This window comes from Puma concolor, chromosome D4 (genome assembly GCF_028749965.1).
Source record: "Puma concolor isolate L17-30 chromosome D4, mPumCon1.1.hap2, whole genome shotgun sequence".
Lineage (NCBI taxonomy): Eukaryota > Metazoa > Chordata > Mammalia > Carnivora > Felidae > Puma > Puma concolor.
In genome coordinates, this window is record NC_141679.1 from 78,689,842 (window position 1) to 78,711,251 (window position 21,410).

General features: G+C 38.1%; 1 pseudogene; it reads right to left on the reverse strand.

Annotated features, from left to right (window-relative positions):
- Nucleotides 1–4,192: 4,192 nt before the first annotated feature.
- Nucleotides 4,193–4,569, reverse strand: LOC147575019 (adenosine 5'-monophosphoramidase HINT1 pseudogene; annotated as a pseudogene).
- Nucleotides 4,570–21,410: the final 16,841 nt, after the last annotated feature.

The window sequence follows — 21,410 nt, forward strand, 5'->3', positions numbered from 1 at the left end:
AGAGTCAAAAAAACTTCTGGTTTTAGGTCACTCTTTTGTTATTTCTTTTTATTTATTTATTCATTTATTTATTTAAAAATTTTTTTAACGTTTATTAATTTTTGAGAGAGAGAGACGGAGTGCAAGTGGGGGAGGGGCAGAGAGAGAGGGAGACAGAGAATCCCAAGCAGGCTCCAGGCTCTGAGCTGTCAGCACAGAGCCAGAAGCAGGGCTCGAACTCATGAACCATGAGATCATGACCTCAGCTGAAGTCAGACACCTAACTGACTGAGCCACCTGGGCACCTCTGTTATTTTTTTTTAATGTTTATTTATTTATTTTGAGAGGGAGAGAGAGTGAGTGTGCGTGTTTGTGCGCGTGTTCACACGCATGCACGCACACACAGGTAGGGGAGGAGCAGAGAGAATGGGAAAGAGAAAAACCCAAGCAAGCTATGCGCTGGGAGTGCAGAGCCCAAAGTGGAGCTTGATCTCATGAACCGCAAGATCATAATGCAAGCCAAAAGTAAAGGCTGGACACACAGCCTACTGAGCCACCAAGGCACCCCTCTTCTGTTATTTCTAATCTGGATCTTAGTCACATGATTTCAATTCTCTGACTCCTAAGTCCACCCTTAAGGAAATGTAGACAGACATGTCTAGGTTATAGAATTGTTTTGATACTAAAACAATTGTTTCTAATAATAACAATGATAGCTAAAATTTATTGAGCATTTAATATGTAGCCAGCATTCTGTTTAGTGTTTGCGTAAATGTTCTTATTCAGTCTTTTCAAAAATTCTATTATCTCCATTAAACTTTTCCTTATTTTTATTTATTTTTTTTTTAATTTTTTTTTCAACGTTTTTTAATTTATTTTTGGGACAGAGAGAGACAGATCATGAACAGGGGAGGGGCAGAGAGAGAGGGAGACACAGAATCGGAAACAGGCTCCAGGCTCTGAGCCATCAGCCCAGAGCCTGATGCGGGGCTCGAACCCACGGACCGCGAGATCGTGACCTGGCTGGAGTCGGACGCTTAACCCACTGCGCCACCCAGGCGCCCCAAACTTTTCCTTATTTTTAAAATAAAGATAACAAATATCTTCATTTTGCAAAAGAAGAAAGGTAAACGGAAGATAAATATAAATGTATCTTGCAAATGGTGAAGCCCTTTATAAGTGATAGGTATTCTCATCAACAAAACTCTGTCTCCATGTTCAGCTTCCATAGTGAAGTTCCTCTGAATTAGGCTTTTATATCAACGTCTTCATTCACACCATGTGTAGACACAAAGTATATACTTGGCACAGATGTGGTGTGCTGATAAATGATTAACAACCAGCTCTCTGAGGAGGAAAATTTTTTGCAGTATTTGCCAATTTCCGTGGTGTAAATGCTCCTGTCATGCTGACTGCATGCTACCAAATTGAAATCACTGAGCTTGTAACTGGATATAGATGTTGATGGTCAGTTCTCTTCAGCCAGGTGTGTGGCCCCATTGCACCACTGCTACACAGTCTTCTAATGGGCATATTTCCCTCCAGTCCTGGCCTCTCTCCGTTCTCTACAGTGCAGCCCAAGTGGTTTTTCTGTATACAAAATACACTCTTGGGTTTGAAATTCTTCATGGCTTGCCACTCTCTCATTCTCAAGTTAAAGATCAAATATCTTAATATACCTGGTATTACAAGACTCTACATGAGCTCACCTTTGCCTCCTCCCTAACTTTGACTCTGATTTCCAAACACAGTACGGTACTTTGCTTCCACGACTCTTCTTGAAGGAGCAAAAGTGCAAGGAGTGTGTTTGTGGTGTTCACCACCATTTCCTCAGGTCTTAACACAGTGCCTGATGCTTGTTGGATGAGTCTATGATTTTAAGATGTTGTATTCTGAGCACACGTCTCTGACCTGTTTATACTATGTGACCATGCTTTTGCCCAGTATACGCACACGTTTCCAACTTAAGGGGATTTAACTTGGCGGAGAGCATTATTGAAGTTGCTTTATGTATGGTGCATTATTATTCAATTGCGTTTCCCCTAGTGGAAAGCTGGCAGGCTGCTCCTCCGTGACAGATGTGCTTGCTTTGGTTGAGTCACCACCACCAGGTGCATTATCAGTTTTACTAATGTTTGCTCTTTTATACTCTAACAGGTAGTGTGATTCATCCAGTCAGTGCAAGTCAGGAGACTGATGCACACATAAATCTATCTGCACCACGGGATGGTTTGCACACAAAATTTCATCAATGGGAAAAACACAGAAAACATGGCTACTGCACGCATGGGTAATACATGCACATATAAACAAAGATAAACACTCACTTTTGTTCTTGATTATTTGATTTCGGAAGAATCACAGAGCCAAAGGATTGGGATGGATCTTTTATGACTTGTTGCTGTATACCGGTTTGCCAGACTGTGCTAGACTCAACACATCTGAGTCAGCTGAAGATAATTCTCATATTCAGAGTCCTGGGTTCAGAACTTACTTAGATATACTTTTTCAGGAGAGCTAGGATGGAGCCTGGGTATCAGCGGTTGTTAATAGGTCCAAGAGCTCCAGAGCTGATTCTTATCAGCTTGAGGGTCCATGTTTTACACCATATATACCTAACATGGGCAGAGTAACAGTGTTTCATTGCACATGCCAACTCTAATTAATCGGACATGGTTTCCTGGAGTTCTGTGTTTGGAAAGCATCTGAGGAAGCACCATGAAAAATGTACCATGATTGATTAGTGATGCCTTTAATGAGCTTCCATGGGAGGGTAGCAGTATGTATTCTGAGTAGTTGATGACCCCTATACTGTCCAACCACATAATTCAATGCCCTTTACAATAATTTGTTTTTACTTTTTTAAAATGTTTTTAAGTTTATTTGTGTATTTAGAGAGAGTGCACAAGTGGGGGAGGAACAGAGAGAGAGGGAGAGAGAATCCCAAGCAGACTCCACACTGTCAGCACAGAGCCTGATGTGGGGCTCAAACTCAAGCTGTGAGATCATGATCTGAACCCAAATCAAGAGTCGGATGCTAACTGACTGAGCCACCCAGGCGCCCCCTCTTTGTAGTGATTTAAACTGTGGCCTCTCAGTGTCTCCTGGGACATTTCCATGGGAAAGAAAGTTACAGCTCTCTCAGGACAACATGTTTCACCTCTCCATGGCTCTTTCTCATTTGAACGAAAACTGTTTATCTAAGGATTCCATTCGTATCAAAATTTTGTTCCCTGGGACCAGGCAAAACAAGTCTGCAGCTTCTGCCTGGGATGGCCCTTCAGCTATGGTAGGTTGTGATTATAATACCTTAGTTCACATCTATTCTACTTTAGGATAAACTGACCCCCATCCTTTTTATGACAAATCACTGACCCCATTACACATGTGCTGCCCAGATCCAGACATTCTTTTCTAGCTCTGGTCTATAAAAAGAATGAGATTACCGTCATGATCAGTTATTAATTAATTAAATAATTATTTAATTCTGAAAGCCTTTGGGGCAGGACAGTTGTATTGCTGACTCAAATTCTGCTTACTTAAAAAAAAACTTTTTTAATGTTTACTTATTTTTGAGAGAGAGAGAGAGAGACAGAGCACAAGTTGGAGAGGGGCAGAGAGAGGAGACACAGAATCTGAAGCATGCTCCAGGCTCTAAGTTGTCAGCACAGAGCCTGACACAGAGCTCGAACTCATGAACTGCAAGAACATGACCTGAGCTGAAGTCAGACATCTAACCCACTGAGCCACTCAGGTGCCCCTAAATTCTGCTTCCTTTTGACAATTTTTCTCCATATGATTTTCTGCCAGTCCTTCCTTTTACTCATACTGGAGTATCAAAACATAAAGCCTACGTTTTTTTTCCCTTTAAATTTCATCTTGTTATATAGTAGGTCATTCTGTATAGCTCAAGAATATTCAGTATATTGAATATAAGCTCTCAAAATTCAAAGTTAAGCAGATCTGAGTTTGAATCTTGGCTTTGCTTCTAAGTAGTTGTATGAACAGGGAGATTTCCTTGAAGTCTTTACATTTTAATCCTTAAAAAAAAAAAAAATGTAAACCATGCAACATTGAGTTTTATTATGTATGGGCTTTTAAAAATTATTTCCTCAGTCTCTCCAAATGCAGGCAAAAGTGTACTGTTTAACATATTAGAACTTGCAAATATTGATCATTGCCTAAAGAAGGGAAACTTATCCTGAAAACATGCTTAACTAGGAGGCCAAGTCATCTGCCAACCTCTAATAACATGGAGGTGAACATAACAGACAACTGTGCCCCATGTGAACCTTCATTCACCCACCATTCGATAACCCTTCTTCAGGCCCAGATTAGCAGTACATTTCTTGCCAATAACCACTAAATATCCAAGAAGACTTTGATTATCATCATCTTCTGCTACAGGAATCTGAGATATATGTTTCTTGGGTATCACCAGAAAATGTGTTGGTACTTGAGGGGAAATGTCATGGAAAGCAAGACTCTGGTCATCCTCAAAAATGATTTTGGCCAGGATTTGTGAATGGTCTTCCCAAAGACTGTCTTTGTCAGGTCACGTGCCTGAGCCTTGGCGAACTCATCTGCCATCTTGGCCTTTCTCCCATGTGGCTGCCCTGGGGAGAAGCCTAGTCTTTGTTTTCAATCTGTAAAATGTGAAAAAAAAAAGCCTGCCCTCTAGAGTTATTGGGATGCAATATTCCCAAAGTGCTACAGTCTGGAAGATGGTAAAAATTCAAGAAGTGCTGGTCATTATTTTCCTGTCATCAGGTGCATTTGCTGATTCTCAAAGCTTTGTGTGGGTCGACTTTCACACAGTTCTACTGACATGCAGATTTTTTATAGTACAGTACTATATATGTATTTTTTCTTATGATTTTCTTAACATTTTATTTTCTCTGGCTTGTATTATATAAATATATAGTTGATATAACACAAAATATGTGTTAGTTGACTATTTATGTTATCAGTAAGGCTTCTGGTCAACAGTAGGCTATTGGTAAAGTTTTTGAGGTATCAAAAAATGTACACAAATTTTCATCTGCAAAGGGTGATCAGCACCCATAACCCCCACCTAGTTCAAGAATCAACTCTATGTGTAAAGTCAAGAAAATGTCTTCCTTTACACTTCGTTCATTCAACAGTACAACAAATATTTATTAATTGTCTACTTTATGCTAGATACCCTGATCACCACAGGGGGTTCCTTGGCGAATGGGACTCACAGTTCCTATAGTCATGGAACTCACAGTCCAGTGGGGAGGAATATGGTGAAATAAGCAGTTATAATAGAGTGTGCCAAAAGTTAAGATAAAAGACACATAGTTATGAGAGACTTCACTTAAGATTTGTTAAAATAAAATAAGTCTTGGAGTGAGGTAGACAGTTTTTCCTATCTCTGGCTTTCATGTTTCCCTAATCTAGAAGGTTGATGTCTATATCATGTTTGAAAGACTAGTACAGAAATCTGCTGTACAGGAATGCTATGGATTTCATGGATTGCAAGCCCCATGAAGATAGGATGGTCCCCTTTTTTCTTCTTTGTATCTGTAGTGCTAAGCACAGTGACTGGCATATAATAGGTCCTCAATAAATACTTGTCAAATGAATGAATGCACCCAGCTTTGAGTTTCAAGCTCATGAAAGCATGGACATTCACTGACCTAAAGGTTCTTCTCCAAGGTCCACACTGAGTAAGAAAGAAAAGGGATTAATTGCCAGCCTTGTTCTCATTGGCTGACCTACCTGTTCTACTCTGTTACTCTTTAGTTCTCCATGAATAATAACTAAAGAGTGAACAGCTAAGATGTAATAGTTTACATTTTAGAGTTTGGAGTTTCCCCTCTGGATTTTTAAAATGAAATGGGAAAGTGTGTGCTTGTGTGTGTGTGTGTGTGTGTGTGTGTGTGTGTGCATGCACACATGCGTGCATCTGTGCTCAATCAGCCTATCGGCCTGTCCATTTGGGTATTGGTGACAGGTACCCTCTGCAAGTCTCTTAAGCCATAGCACCCTTGTGGTGAATGAGGCCATCACAGACAGGAAGCACAGCATAAATGCTGTGTTGCCAACTGAACTGCAGTGAGGTGCAGTGAAAAGTAGTTTTGTTCATTACAGTCTGATTCTCCATCTGTCTAGGGTTGTCCTTTGTATCTCTCCATCACTGCATTTACATTGCTGCCTCTGAGGAAGAGGTAAATAGATTAAATTCCTGGGCACAAATACACAACCTACCTTGTTTTCCCCCTGAGCTCATCACCTCGAATACTCCAGGTACTGAAAGAAACTAAGGGACTCAGTAACAGGAGGGAAGCCCTATAAATTTACTAAGGCAGCTCACCTATGACTATTTAATTACTCAAAAGGTGAAGACTCATTATTCAATAAGAATTGGCCTGTATGCAGCAATGAGGACAGGTGTTCAGGATATGGCCACTGCCCTTATAATTTCTGAACATCTCAGGTGTGGCTTGGTCCAGTTCTACTTAGGGGTGGGAGGGCATGGACATAAGCCGGCAAAAGATATGAACCTGAAATTGGATTCGGTTAATGTGGAAGGTGGTCAGTGAGTGCTTAAACCCAGTTACAGGGAGTAGTGGGAAGCCAGTATATGTGGTCAGCACAATATATAAGGAGGCAAGTATACCAAACATTTTATGTGGTCACCCTGATGTGTGTGTGTGTGTGTGTGCGCGCACACACGCGTGTGCGCGCGCACGCATGTGTTTTCTATCACCAAGTTCTCTGATTCCAGCTGGGTGTCCCCCAATCCAACTCAGTTCTGACACTGTCTACCTGCAGATGGCATCGGTGCCACAGGTTAAGGGTTCAGTCCCACAAGACTGCTACCTTACCCCCATTCAGATACCGAGTCCAGGTTGTCACCTGTGCTTCTGACCGATGGTCAGAGGATCCTGCAACCCTCTCCTTGGGTTTCATTCATTTCCTAGAGTGACTCCCAGAACTCAGAGAAAGATTTTACTTCCTAGCTAATGGTTTTTTATGAAAGGATACAGCTCAGGACAGCCAGATGGAAGAGATGCCCAAGCAAGTCATACAGGAAGGGTGTGGCGCTTCTATGTGCTTTCCAGACTGCCACTCCTCCAGTCCTTCCAGGTGTTCTCTGAACCCTGTCCTTTTGGTTTTTTATGGAGGTTTCATTACATGGGCATGATTGATTAAATTATCAGCCGTTGGTGATTGATTCAGCCTCTAGCCACTCTTTCCTCCCCAGAGGTCAGTGGGGTGGGACTGAAATTCCAACTCTTCATCACAAGGTTGGTTCCCTTGACAACCATCCCCCATCCTTAGGTGTTTTCCAAACGTCTCTGATTTACAAATAAACTCAGGTGTGGTGTTAACGGGGTTTGTGTGAATATCAAGATACCTTTATCGCTCTCACCACTTAGGAAATTCCAAGGGTTTTAGGAGCCAGAAACAGGGAAAAAGACCAATTATATATTTCTTATTATAAATCACAATATCACATAGTCACCAAACACAATTGTGACTCCAGGCTGACTGCAGGAGAGACCATGTGCTGAAAGAGTTCAAAGAAAAGTTGTCTCTAAGAAGAAAATCCCTGTAATCTAGAAGATGTCTAGACAGTTTTAGTGACATAAATTAGCAGATTACAGGACACATGAAGACCTGTATTCTTGGATCCAGAAGGCAGAGAAGTTGAAAGTCAGACAAGATGCTAATTCAATACAATTATTAGAAAAATGAATGGATTTTTAAAATATAATTTTCTATGCAAATAATCCAGGATAATTCAGTGTTAAATCAGGAGATCATTTTAAACTTAAAAAAATTAAATAGTACTTCTTTAAACTTGACAAGTGGTTATTATTAAGAGCTTAAAATGCTCCATATGCATCATTATTTTAACATATACTATTCAAAATTAATATTTAAGGCACATTTAGGTACAATAGGGTTAAATTGTAAACCATAAGTTTTTATTGTTTCTTCATTTTTATAGTTATTGCTCTGTGTAAGGCTTCACTTTTCCATTGAGAGCACCAATTTTCTAAGTGGAACAACAGAAGTTGTCTTGTTCATTTCCCAGCTCGAAAGGCAAATGGGAGGTCCCCAAAAGTTATCCTAAGGAACAAAGGTAAAACTCACTGAAATAAAGCTCCTGGTCCTTTACTTCCACTTAAAGTAGGAAGGTTCAACCTTTATATGTTGAGTGTATTAGATTCTGTATAAAATCTTAATAAAAATTTTGATACTTTTGGAAGTTCATAAAATGTTGAACTTCAATGACCCCTCTCCTGCTCTATGACTAATACTTTTTAAAAAGATAGAAATACACACATTCAAGTTTGCAAAGTATGATTTGAGAGGTCACCTATTGCATATTTTCACATAAAGTTAATGTGATAGAGTAGCAGGGAAGAAGGTTAGGAAATAGATCCAGCCTCAAATGGTAGTTCTACAGTTTCTACATAATAACAGCTAATGTTCATGTGGAGTTTCCTATGTGTCAAACAGTATTCACGACACCTGAAATAAACTCAAATCATCACAAAGATTATATAGTAGATATTATCATATTTGATGTTATTAATATTTTCTACTTCACAAATATGGGAGGAGAGACACAGAGAGGTTAAGTCTTGTTTCTAAAGTCATATGGTTAATAAGATACAGAACTGGTCATTTCAACTCCTGCAGCCTGCCTTCAGAAGCTGTGCCTTTAAACAAGATTATCCTGTCTTGAGTCTGTACTTCAGGAGCAGGAAATGTGTCCTCTACCAGCAGCCGTAGAAATCCTCATTCACTTTTCTCTCCATTATGCACACCATTTACTTTAGTCACTCATTTGGCAGCTGTTTACTTGAAGTCTTACTATGTGGTGCAACACCACTTAGATACCTTTCCTCATTCCTTGATATTTACTTAAATAATTTCATAAACATCATTTAATTTCAATAAAAGCCATTCTCTCCTACATATTTAATTTCCTTGGAGAGACAGAAAGCATTAGGCAGTGTAAACCACTATGGACCTGCATCTCCCATGGATTTACTTACTGTCAAACGTAAGTAAAACCCAAATATATAGTGTAGCTCCAGAGTCTTCTATGGATAGCTCCCATAGCTTCATCTACTGATGTGAGTGGCCTTGGATATCCTGTAGACTCAATGAAAAGACATCATCCTTTCAGTTTGTTGGGGGTGGGGGGGATGGTGGTATTTTTTATTTGTAACAGTAAAACTATTTGGAGAATGGATACCTCAAAATGTGATTACTCAAAGATCCTCCTTCTCAAAGTTAACTTCACAAAAGGGTAGCTTATGTCCCCAGAGAAATCAATTAATCCACCTTTGCGAAGATGGGTGTCCTTCTGGCTTTCATATTGGTGCAATCTCATTTTATTATTTTATTAAACCAATAAAAGCATTCCGAGCATTCTCTTGGCAGGGAGCAATAAAAAAAGGCAGCATCCTGTGTTAGATAAAATCTTTCATTATATACAACCAAAATGCCATGTATTTTGCAATGGTGAAATGTATTTGTGCATTTTACACATGTGATGTGAATCATTTTAAAAGCCATAATCACAACACAGCAGATGCTAATAAATTTTCAATCTGTTAGCCTTTGTTTTCTGGAGAATGAATTTGATTTGCTATGCAAATGTTACATGGGTGATTGTGTTTAGCCATGGAGATTATTATGGGAGGTCTGGTATGCTAACCACTGGGGTATTTTTTTACTATCTGATAATGTTTGCAGAGAATCCACTTCCCAGGGTGCCATGCTTCACAGCAATGGGCTCATTCACCTGTCTTAAACCTTTTTAGGATTCTCTTTCCAGCTTTGTAATATGTATTAGGACCTGTTTACCAGGAATCTGAATCCTTTACAGGACAACAAACAATCTTCATCCTGAGCTATCTGCTTTTCTCTCCATTGTTTCATTCCTAACTCTGGACTCTTGCCTGATTCATATGTTGCTCCCTCTTTTAGCAATTTCAGTTCTTTTTTTTTTAAATTTTTTTAACGTTTATTTATTTTTGAGACAGAGAGAGACAGAGCATGAACAGGGGAGGGGCATAGAGAGAGGGAGACACAGAATCTGAAACAGGATCCAGTTTCTGAGCTGTCAGCACAGAGCCTGACACGGGGCTCGAACTCACGGACCGTGAGATCATGACCTGAGCCGAAGTCGGACTCTTAACCGACTGAGCCACCCAGGTGCCCCTAGCAATTTCAGTTCTAATAGTCAGGTAGTTCCTGCTACTTATTTTTCACTCTGATCTCCAGATCCTGATCTTGGCTCACATGCTGATAATGGTCCCATAATTTGGCAAATCGTAATATAGTCTTCTTTATGCATGTTGAATACAGCCTGAGTTTGAAAGAGGATCAGTGGTGAGAGCCCTTCAGAACTGAGGGCTACAGCTAGAAGTAGATGACTAGGCATATCTCAGGACGTTTGATTCTAGGGAGAGCAGATTGAAGACAAATTAAAAGAAAGCTGTGGATAAATGCAGAACCCCAAATTTAGATACTTTCCACAGTATAGAGAGGGACCCAGAAGCTACAAGTGAAGTAATATGGGCCAAGCTAGAACTGACGGCACTGTGGCAAAAATCAGAAAATTGGAAAAGTAAAATGATACAACATCAAGACACTATCCCAAATTGTCTCAGAAGAACGTTGCTTGCAGACTTAATGTAACACCAATAAACCTACATCTCCAATTCTCCATATGCCATTGTTTTCATTCTAAGAAGATATTTAAATGCACTAATTGATTCCTGACAGTGAGTTCCATCAAGTGGTGAAAAAAGAATTTTGAAAATGGAAAGTAGAAGAGATTCTTTTTCACATAAGATATACTTATTGAAGGGCATTAACATATTGACCACTCGTATGGCTTCTTCAAAAGTTTGAGAAAACTTACCTGAATTTCATGGACTTACCTCCAAAATTTATGTAAAAGTATACGTATCTTTAATAACCTGCATTTATTTATTTATTTTTTTTAATTTTTTTTTTCAACGTTTATTTATTTTTGGGACAGAGAGAGACAGAGCATGAATGGGGGAGGGGCAGAGAGAGAGGGAGACACAGAATCGGAAACAGGCTCCAGGCTGTGAGCCATCAGCCCAGAGCCCGACGCGGGGCTTGAACTCACGGACCGCGAGATCGTGACCTGGCTGAAGTCGGACGCTTAACCGACTGCGCCACCCAGGCGCCCCAATAACCTGCATTTATATACTGAAGATATTGTGCCTTACATATATTCCAGATGGCATTCTGTAGCACATTTCATTAATGTTTTATAATTTAATTAGCAGTTCTCCATTTGGGAGACATGTCATACTCATATATTTCCTTTATTATAAACAACGACACAATGGACATCTTTCAACGAATGCAGAATTTAAATAATTGACTTATTTAGATACAGTACCCAGAAGTATATTCCTGACAATCCATAGTAATGGTTTTATAGTTTTGGATTCATTGTATAAACCTGTTCCCCAAAAAGATATAAACATTTATACTATTTATTTATACTCGAACTCATGATCCCAAGATTGAGTCACATGCTCTACCAACTGAGCCAGCCAGGCACCCCTATAATTTACTATCTTAGATGAAACACAGAGCATCCTACACCTAAGTTTTGAAACATAACAGCTTTTCAGCATGATGTGGTGTTGGAGTTGGAAATATTCATAAAGATAATTTTGCCCAATTTTGTTATTTTTTTAATTTACATTTTTATTAATTTTTTAACTTTAAGAAAGGTTGTAATACATACAATTTTTTGCAGGTTTAAGTTTACAGGGTAAAAAGGAGTGGAAAGTACAGAGAATTTCCACATATTTTCTCCCTTGTACCTCCAGTTTTGTCTCTGGTTAACATCTTGCATTAACACGGTGCATACACTTGTTATAATTGATGAGGCAGTATTGATACATAATTAACTAAGGTCTGTGGTTTATGTTAAAGTTCACTCTTGGTGTTGTAAATTCTGTAGGTTTTGATAAATGAGTAATACATGTATCCATCATGACAATATCATTCAGAATAGTTTCACTGCCCTAAAAACACTCTGTGCTTTATTTAGTCATGCTTCCTTCTGAACCCTGGAAATTTCTGATCTCTTTATGGTCTCCATACTTTTATGTTTTTTCCCCTGGAGATATCATATAGTTGGAATCATATAGTATGCAGGCTTTTCCGATTGGCTTCTTTCACTTAGCCAAATGCATTTAAGTTTCCTCCAGGCCTTTTTCTGGCTGGCTAGTTTATTTCATTCTTATTGCTAATTAATATTCCCCTGGAGGGACATATCATAGTTTGTTTATCCATTCACCTATTGAGGGCATCTTGGTTGTTTTCAGTTTGGGCAATTATGAATAAAACTTCTATAAGCCTTCCTGTGTATGTTTTATGTGGACATAATTTTTCAACTCATTTCGGTAAATACCAAGGAGCATAATAACCAGTTCAGATGGTAAAAATGTATTTAATTTTGTAAGAAACTGCCAAACTGTCTTCCAGAATGGCTTTACTATTTTCCAATTCTCTTATTTTAAAGTTGAAGAAACACTCCTAAAGAGAGCCAGTGATGTATTCAAGGTTATAGAGTGCATCACTATTGGAGGAGAGAATTGAATCCAGGTTACCTGACTGCCTGTTCACTGGTCCATTACATCACCACTAAGTCCACTGGGTTTCTCATGGGTTACATCACTTTGCATAACAACAAAAGAACAGTACTTATTAGTATGTATTTTTATTATTGTGTTGTAAAACACATGTCTGCAATGTTTATGTTCCTATACATCAATCAAAAACATATTGTCCTTTTAAAAATGAAGTTTAGACAATGTAGTGGATATTAATGTCTTTATTTGCTTGTTGGTTTTCGCTGTTCAGGAAATCTCCCTTCCTAAGAGAACTTTAGTATTCTTTGGCAGCATGTTCAATGGCTCATTACCATCGTATCCATTTTGAGCTTGTGGTGGGCAGAATTCTAGATGGCCCCCTGGTGCAATTATCATGATTATGTTACTTTAGATAGCAATAGGGTTTTGCTGATATGATTAAGGTACTACTCAATAAACATTAAAAGTATAGGAAAATAGGAAATATAGGAAAAAGTATAGGAAAATAATCCAGGTGGGCCTATTCTAATCACAGGATTCCTTTAGAAGGTACCTTCTGCTACCTTCTTCAGCTGGTCAAAAAGTCAAAAGATTGAAAGTGTGAGAAGGATTGGATGAATCTTCGCTGGCCTGAAAATGGAGGTTGACATAAGTCAGGGCTGGAAAGTATTGTCTTAGAGCTGAAAGTGACCCATTGTTAAGAGACATTAAGAACATGGTGACCTCAGTCATCCAACTTCAAGAACAGAAGACTGCCAAAAATCTGATTGAACTTGCAAACAGATTCTTCCCCAGAGACTTAAGATAAAAGCACAGCCTGGTAGCAGCTTGATTTTGGCCTTGAGAAACCCTAAATTGAAAACCCAGTGAGCCTGCTGAGACATCTAACCTACACACCTGGGTGTTGTTTTCGGTTGCTGAGGTGTAGTAACTTTTTACACAGCAATAGAAAATTAATACAGATGATAATTCAGGATGACCATCTTCTTCTGGAGAAGCCCACGAGGCCAGATACCCTTTCCTCTACCCTAATACACCTAAAATAGACATAAGATTGAAACTCAACCAACTAGACATTTGTTCTTAGGATTTTGTATTTGAGCACTTGACTCCAGAATGGTAAGAAGAGTCAGAAACCAGGAGTTAAAGATGAAAAATTGTCATGAGATCATTTCTGATTCTGGACAACTCCTGTTTTTTTGCTGGCTAGCCATTGCATCAGGCTTATTCTAGAATTCTAAACATGAACCTCCAGATATCCATGGGAATGGTTAAATTTCTGGATATACTTCCCAGTAATTCCATTTTGCTTAGATTATCAACTTTTTGCCCTGTTGCCTATATGAAATAAGCCAACTGATAGAATTGCTGTACAAAATATAAGCCAATTATTCTCTAAATCTTTCAGTCACATTCAGCAACCAAACCAATTTCTTTCCAACCTCATTTGCTTAATGGAATATTTCATGGCCTCATAGTGCCATACAAATCTCTGTCATCCCCAGCCCCATCTGCTTAGTTTGTACCCACTAATTTCTGGTGCTAATATCTGATGGTCCATGTCTTGGAGAAATGAGAGTCAGGTATAGTGGTAAGTTGGAAGTTTAGGAATAGTGATTTAGTCACTATTTATCATTTTGTTCATGAGGTAGTCTGAGATGAGTATCCCTATTATCTTGGGAGATTATCTATCCCAATAATGTAGTTCTTCTAAAAGTTGTCAATCTCCAGTACCTCTCAATCCTAGTCACGCTGTAGGCATGATCAAGGCTGAACCAATCATATAATTCAATTTTGTAGTTTTAGGTTTGATTCAGAGATGGACACATGACCCCAAATGAGATCATCAGAACCATTCCCCAGGGTTTTTTCTCAATGAAGCATATTTAAACCTAAGTATTTCTGGGGCGCCTGGGTGGCGCAGTCGGTTAAGCGTCCGACTTCAGCCAGGTCACGATCTCGCGGTCTGTGAGTTCGAGCCCCGCGTCAGGCTCTGGGCTGATGGCTCAGAGCCTGGAGCCTGTTTCCAATTCTGTGTCTCCCTCTCTCTGCCCCTCCCCCGTTCATGCTCTGTCTCTCTCTGTCCCAAAAATAAATAAACGTTGAAAAAAAAATAAAAAAATAAATAAATAAATAAATAAACCTAAGTATTTTATCTTCTTTGAAATGATTGCAAATGGTATTATGTTTCAAATTTTGGTTTCCATATGTTCATTCTTAGTGTATAACAATGTGATTTATTGTGATTTGTTTTTGTGTGTTGCATTATTTGTTCTAGAAGGTTTTTGTAGATTCCTTCTTTTCAAAATAGACAATCATCTGCAAGTAAGAACAGTTTTATTTCTTCCTTTTAAATAAATATGCAGGCTTTTTATTTTTGTTTTTCTTGCCTGATTGCAGAGGCTAAAATTACCAGTATTATGTTGAATAAGAATAGTGAGAGTGGGCATCCTCACTGTGATGGCAGTCTGATAGGGAAAACACACAATCTTTCACCTTTGCACTTGATATTAGCTCTAGGATGTTTCTCGATGCTCTTTATCAAATTGAGGTAGTTCCCTTTTATTTCTAACTTGCTAAGATTATATATATACATATATATGTACATATATATGTATTTTTTTTTAAATAATGAATGGGTATTGGCATAAGTGGATATTTTTTTTAATCTGGTTCTAGGTTTCTTGCTGAAATTAGAACATTTTCCTGAATTTCAGGGACACAAATCTCTCCCCTTTGTCTCTGCTTGCCCGATTTCCTGGACTAGGGACTGGACTATGCTTCCAGTATCCAGCATGCCTTTAAAAACATATCATCTGGTTGTCTTCCAGGCTCTCAGAATCCAAAATGAATAAGCCATAAGCCTGTTTCTAAGAGACTGATAGTCTAATGGGGGAAATGAGAATGATATTAGAGGCTAGGCTGTAGACAGATGGCATGAGAAAGTGTGCAGTGGTGGTAAAGCACATTAATATGGTTCTGAAGGATTAGGATAGGCTTTTTGGGAGGCTTAGACACTTACACTGAGTTTTAAACATAAGAGTGATCTAGCCGGGGGTGGGGTGGGAGGAAATCTGGGAAGAAGATGGCAGTAAGCAAGGGAAAGTATTTTATATATACACAACTGGCTTCAAAACTTGTGGAACTGGGATTCAGATTGTTAAAGGGGCATGCAAATGTCTAGGTTGCAGCAAAAAAAAAAATAGCTTAAAGTAAAATTGAGGAAGCACTTGATGGCAAAGGATATTCAATAATGAAATTGTGCTATTATTGGAGTTAGAATTAAATAGATCCTGGAGACCTTTAAAAAGAAAAGAGATACCTTTTGAATGCTTTAACTCTAGGCCTACACTGGAAGCTAAGACAGAAATATAATGACATAGTTAGTATTTTAAACAGCTCAAAGCACTTTCACGGACATTATTAGATTGCAGGCATCCAAAATTACTGAGCCCTACCCAGTCTTTACACTTCCGCTCTCCAAATTCCCATCCTGCCATAATCATAACCTCATTCTCAAGAAAAACAAAAATGTCTATAGGCAGCAGGTAAGCAACCTGAAAGATTACATTCAGCTAAGGTAAATGAGAGGAGATGATATTTCCCACAAAATGTTATAACTCAACCTCCTGGGGGCTATTTGGCCATTAGTTCTTAGGTTATTGAAATTTATTTCCTCAACCTAAATACAGGCATATAAAAAGGGATTTTTTTAACTCAATAATTACTGGCAATAAAGAAAGAAAAGAATGAAACCCACATTGCCAAACTTAATTTGGATAATTCAACTGAAGAGAATCTTCAAAATTCCAGATAAATATGAGACCATACAAAGGCATTATCATTTGGGTAATATACTCATTGATTGCCTACTGTGTACCAGTCATTATGCGAAGAACTGTAGGAAGTACAGATGAAGCTGAACTTATGCCCTTCCCACAAGAAATGTGAGGTGAAAAGTTAGTATGTATGTAATGCTCAGGTACAATACTAGCGGAGAGACAAAGAGGTGTGAAGTGTTTTATCTGTAATGAAGACTATTTTACTGCAGAGCAAAGAAGTTTGGTTAAATGCATGGGTGGGGCAAACAACACAGAATTCAGTTTGGTTCGAATGTAACGTTTAAGAGATGAGTAGGGATGGGTGCCTGGGTGGCTCAGTCGGTTAAGCACCCAACTTTGGCTCAGGTCATGATCTCACAGTGAGTTCAATCGCCGAGTCGGGCTCTGTGCTGACAGATCAGAGCCTGGAGCCTCTTTTGGATTCTGTGTCTCCCTCTCTCTCTGCCCCCACCCCCCCCCCCGCCCCGCCATGCTCACTCTCTGTCTCTCAATAATAAATAAATGTTAAAAAATTTTAAAAGAAAAAGAGATGAGTAGGGAGAATAACACTTTTAGTGCTATCTTGACATACACATACACTATTTTGATGCTACAAGGGACTTAGTATCCTGTTGATCAAGCTTCAAAAGGCAGATTACCTATCTATCCTACTCCCAAAGGAGTCAACTCTTCAATCTCTTGCCTTGGTTATTTCTTACATAGATGTCTATTTGGCCAATTGATGACTATCATTTTTTAAAATCTTCTAATGCAAATACTTTGAAAAATATGTGGTTTATAAGACAATTTTACTTTGCAGTGCTAACTAACAATCTATATTTCCAAGGTCTATGATTCAGGTGAGTTGAAGTTCCAATAATTAAAAGTGTCTTGATTAACCTTCAAGGCCTTGTTCCGTTGTGTTGAGGTGAAGATGTTTAATAGGCACTGTACTAGGATGCCATTTATTAGTCTACTAGCTTTCTTCAGCATTTGTCATATACATACCAACCAATATGTAGTCATTTTCTCACTGATTCCCTTTTCATTGTTTACAATTAATCTCTCTGCCTAGATATAAGTAATAGCACAATGCCATTTTTATATTTAAATCATATATGTCTTTCTTAGACTTGCTCAGAGACAGTAGGGAGACAGAGATAAGTGAACCAATTACATTTCCTCCCCAATATTTTAAAATATGTGACCCAAGGAGACTCAAGCATTCTGGAAGAAGGCAGAACAGAGATATTATGAGTCTGTGCTGCCTTACAAAAGCACAAACCGTGAATGAATCAAAGCCTAGGAGAGTCAATAGGGCTAATACAGTGTCTACACATCTTCTAGTGCCTAATTCCTGAGAAGCTTCACTTAATGGTTCTTTCCTCATTTTCATAACTATTCTCCACATAAAACATTGTTCCTTGAGGTAAAATTGATGATACCAAAAACTAAGCTAACACAATTAGACACCGTCACTGGGTAAGGCATGTGAACCCTGGAGACGAGAGGAGACGAGAGGATTTTGTCTTCCAGGTGAGGCATTGGAACAGGCTGGGATTTTGATCATTTGTCCCAGGAAGATAAATGGATTGAAAACAGGAAGATGCCTCAAATGAGTAATTCAGGGGTGTGAGGGGAACAGAAGGGAATCACTGTTGGTGGTTTGCTCTCAAGCTGGAAGGTCGTAGAACTCCACAGTCAGAGTTGACCTCATTCCTAGTAGTCAAAAGAGTTTAGGGAAAATGATGAGTAAACAAAGGAAACCACAGAACAGGGAAAGAAAAAGGAGCTAGAGCCAAACAAATAGACGATTGATTGGTATATAGATAGATAGACCGACCAACTGATGTGGGAAGAACAAGAATGACTCAGAAAAGAAAGAGAAGAAATAGGAAGAGAAAGAGAAGAGATGACATCCTCAGTTCCAAAACTTTGTCCTTGCTATGCATTATATCCTATCTTTGGATACTATAACTATGTTTAGAACTCCTCTACCCCAGCTCCATGCCTCCATTCCCATTACCATGCACACACACCAGTTATTTGTGCTACTTTGAATGAATGGCTTTTTCTTCTGACAACAGCAGTACCACTACCTGAATAAACCTGGACTGAATCCAGCTTAGCTCATTTAGCATTATACATAAGAGGTTAGGGCTTACCTGCAAGCAGGCTTCTAGGCCAGCGCTTGCTTGTTCCCAACACTTTGTTATGAAAAATTTTAAGCATACAGTAAACATGAAAGGATTTTCAGTAAATACCCATATACGTAACACTTACATTGTACCATTAAAATTTTATCATACTTGCTTTATCAAATATCTATCCATCTCTTTACCCATCCACTAATCTGTCTTAGTTTTGATACATTTCAAAATAAATTACAGATATCCGTATGCTTACACCCAAATGCTTCAGCATGCATATCATTATTTAGAGTTTAATATTTATTTATAATTTGATGTAACATTCACATTAAAAGGTGCAATTTTATATACTCTGTAATGTAAGTCCGTATCCAGATTAAAATACTGTGTTGTTATCCCTTAGAAACACTGTGTTGTTATCCCTCATGCCACTTACCAGGCAATCCCTTTCCCTACTCTGCAGAAATAATCAATGTCTTCATTATTTTTCTCTCTAGATTTGTTTGCCTTCTGTAGAATTTCATATGAATGAAATCACACAATATATGCTCTTTTGTGTAAAGCTTTTTCACTCAGAAAGATGTTTTTGAGAATCATCCATGTTGTTGCATGAGAACCATTTTAAAATTCCATTTTACTGGTGAGTGAATACACCAGTTTGTTTATCCGTTCTCCGGCTAATAGGCATATGAACTGCTTCCAGTTTGAGGGTTTTAGGACTAAAGCTCTCAGGAAAATTTTTGTACAAGTCTTGTTGTGAACATAGGTTTTCATTTCTCTGGGGTACATACTTAGAAATGGAATTGCTGTGTCAGAGGGTAGGTATGGGGATATATTTACTTTTATAAGAAAATGCTACACATTTTTTAAAGTAACTGTACCCTTTACATCCCCCCCCCCACACACACACACAAATGTATGAAAGTTCCACTTGCTCTGCAATATCACCAGCCTTTGGTGTTGTCCCTCTTTCTAATTTTAGCCATTCTATAGTAGATGTATATAATAGTATCTCAGTGTTTTTAATTTTCAGTCCCTAATTACTAATGATGTTGAGACCTTTTTCCTGTGCTTCTTGGCCAACTGTATGTTTTCTTTTATGAAATATCTGTGTGTAGTTTTTGTCCATGTTTGTGCATTTTTATTGGATTGCCTACTCATTTTTATAATGGAGTCCGGTGATGTATAGAAGTTTCAAATGATGACGTCTAATTGATCATTTTCATCTTGTATGGTTATTTCTTTCTTGTTGCTGTCTAAAAGACCTTTGCTCACCTGTAAGTCTTGAAGACATTCTCCTGTGTTTCCCTATGAAAGTTTTATTGTATTTTTGCTGTTACGTTTGGGTCTGGGATTCTTCGTAAGTTAAGTTCTGTGTAAGGTGTAAAGTAGGAATTGCTTTTTTTTTTTTTTTTTTCTTCTGAATTCCTTGGTATAACAGTACCATTTCTTGGGGAAAAATATCTTTGTCTCTCTCTGTTTTCTACATTAGACTCCTCTGTTGCCTTTGTCAGAATGGTTTATATCCTTTATTCTGTTCCACTGACCACTGCTAACAGTAATTCAACCACTGCACTACTAAAATCACAACAGCATTATAGTAAGTTTTAAAATTAGATAGTGTGAGTCTTTCTTATGGTTTTATTTTTTGAATCTTTATTCTTTTTCAAGATTGTTTTTTATATTCCTGATTCTTTGTACTTCCATATAAATTTTAGAATCACCTTGTGAGCTTCTATGAAACAATCTGCTGTAATTATTTGGGGAAAATCGACATCTTTTTTTTTTCGACATCTTAATAATACTGAGTTTTCCAACACATGAACAAGTTACACCTTATTTATATCTTATTGTATGTGCTCTTTAATAATCCTCAGTGATGTTGTGTGGCTTTCAGTGCATATCTCCTATATAACTCTTATTGAAAGCATTCACAATTTTTCTTTAAATGATGCTATTGTATGTAAAATAATTTTTATTTAAATTTTTTATTATAGTGTATAAAAATTTAATTGATGTTTGTATTACTTTTTTATCCTGAAACTTTGCTTCACTTGCTTACTGATTCTAATAGCTATTTTTCAATTACTTAAGAATTTTTTATATACATAATCATGTCATCTGACTCACTTGATACAATGAAGCATCATCTTTTTCTGCCCTCAGTACACATGCATTGCTGGACAGAGAAGAAAGAATATGGTAAGAAATGGAGTTTATAATCATTGGATAGATATTCAAGTTCTTTTTCTCTTTAATTTAATTCTAGATTAGATAACACTAGAAAAAAATCCAGAATTAGATGGAAGAAATTCAAGTATCTACTCCCTCTTCATCTAAAGAATCACACAGACTTCTAATTCACATCTTATAATTTAATAAAGGGAGAAATAGCACCTTTCAACGCTCCCTCTTCACTTTCATTTGTGAACTCCTCAAAGCCAGTCATGTTCCTAGACTCCCCATTCCAGAGCAGAATTTCTGGCTATATAATCTTGGGTAAATAGCTTTGTTTCCCACTGAACGAAATTTCTCCCTGATATGACAGCTAGAAAAAGTGAGCTACAGACATGGGAAATCTAACAACCATCCATTAGGTGCTATAGAGTTTAAAAGTAAAGACATCAGAGGAGCTCTTTTGGCAAAGGTCAGTTGCCTGGTCATACAAGTCCCCATGGGATGTCACTACCTTTTTAGTTCCAAATCCATTTGGGCACTGTCCATTGGCCTGCCTGCCTCATAGTTCAAAGTGTTTCAAACTTTATCCGATTCAGGAATGCTGGTTCACACTGACAGAGGCTCAGAAGAGACCTATGAAT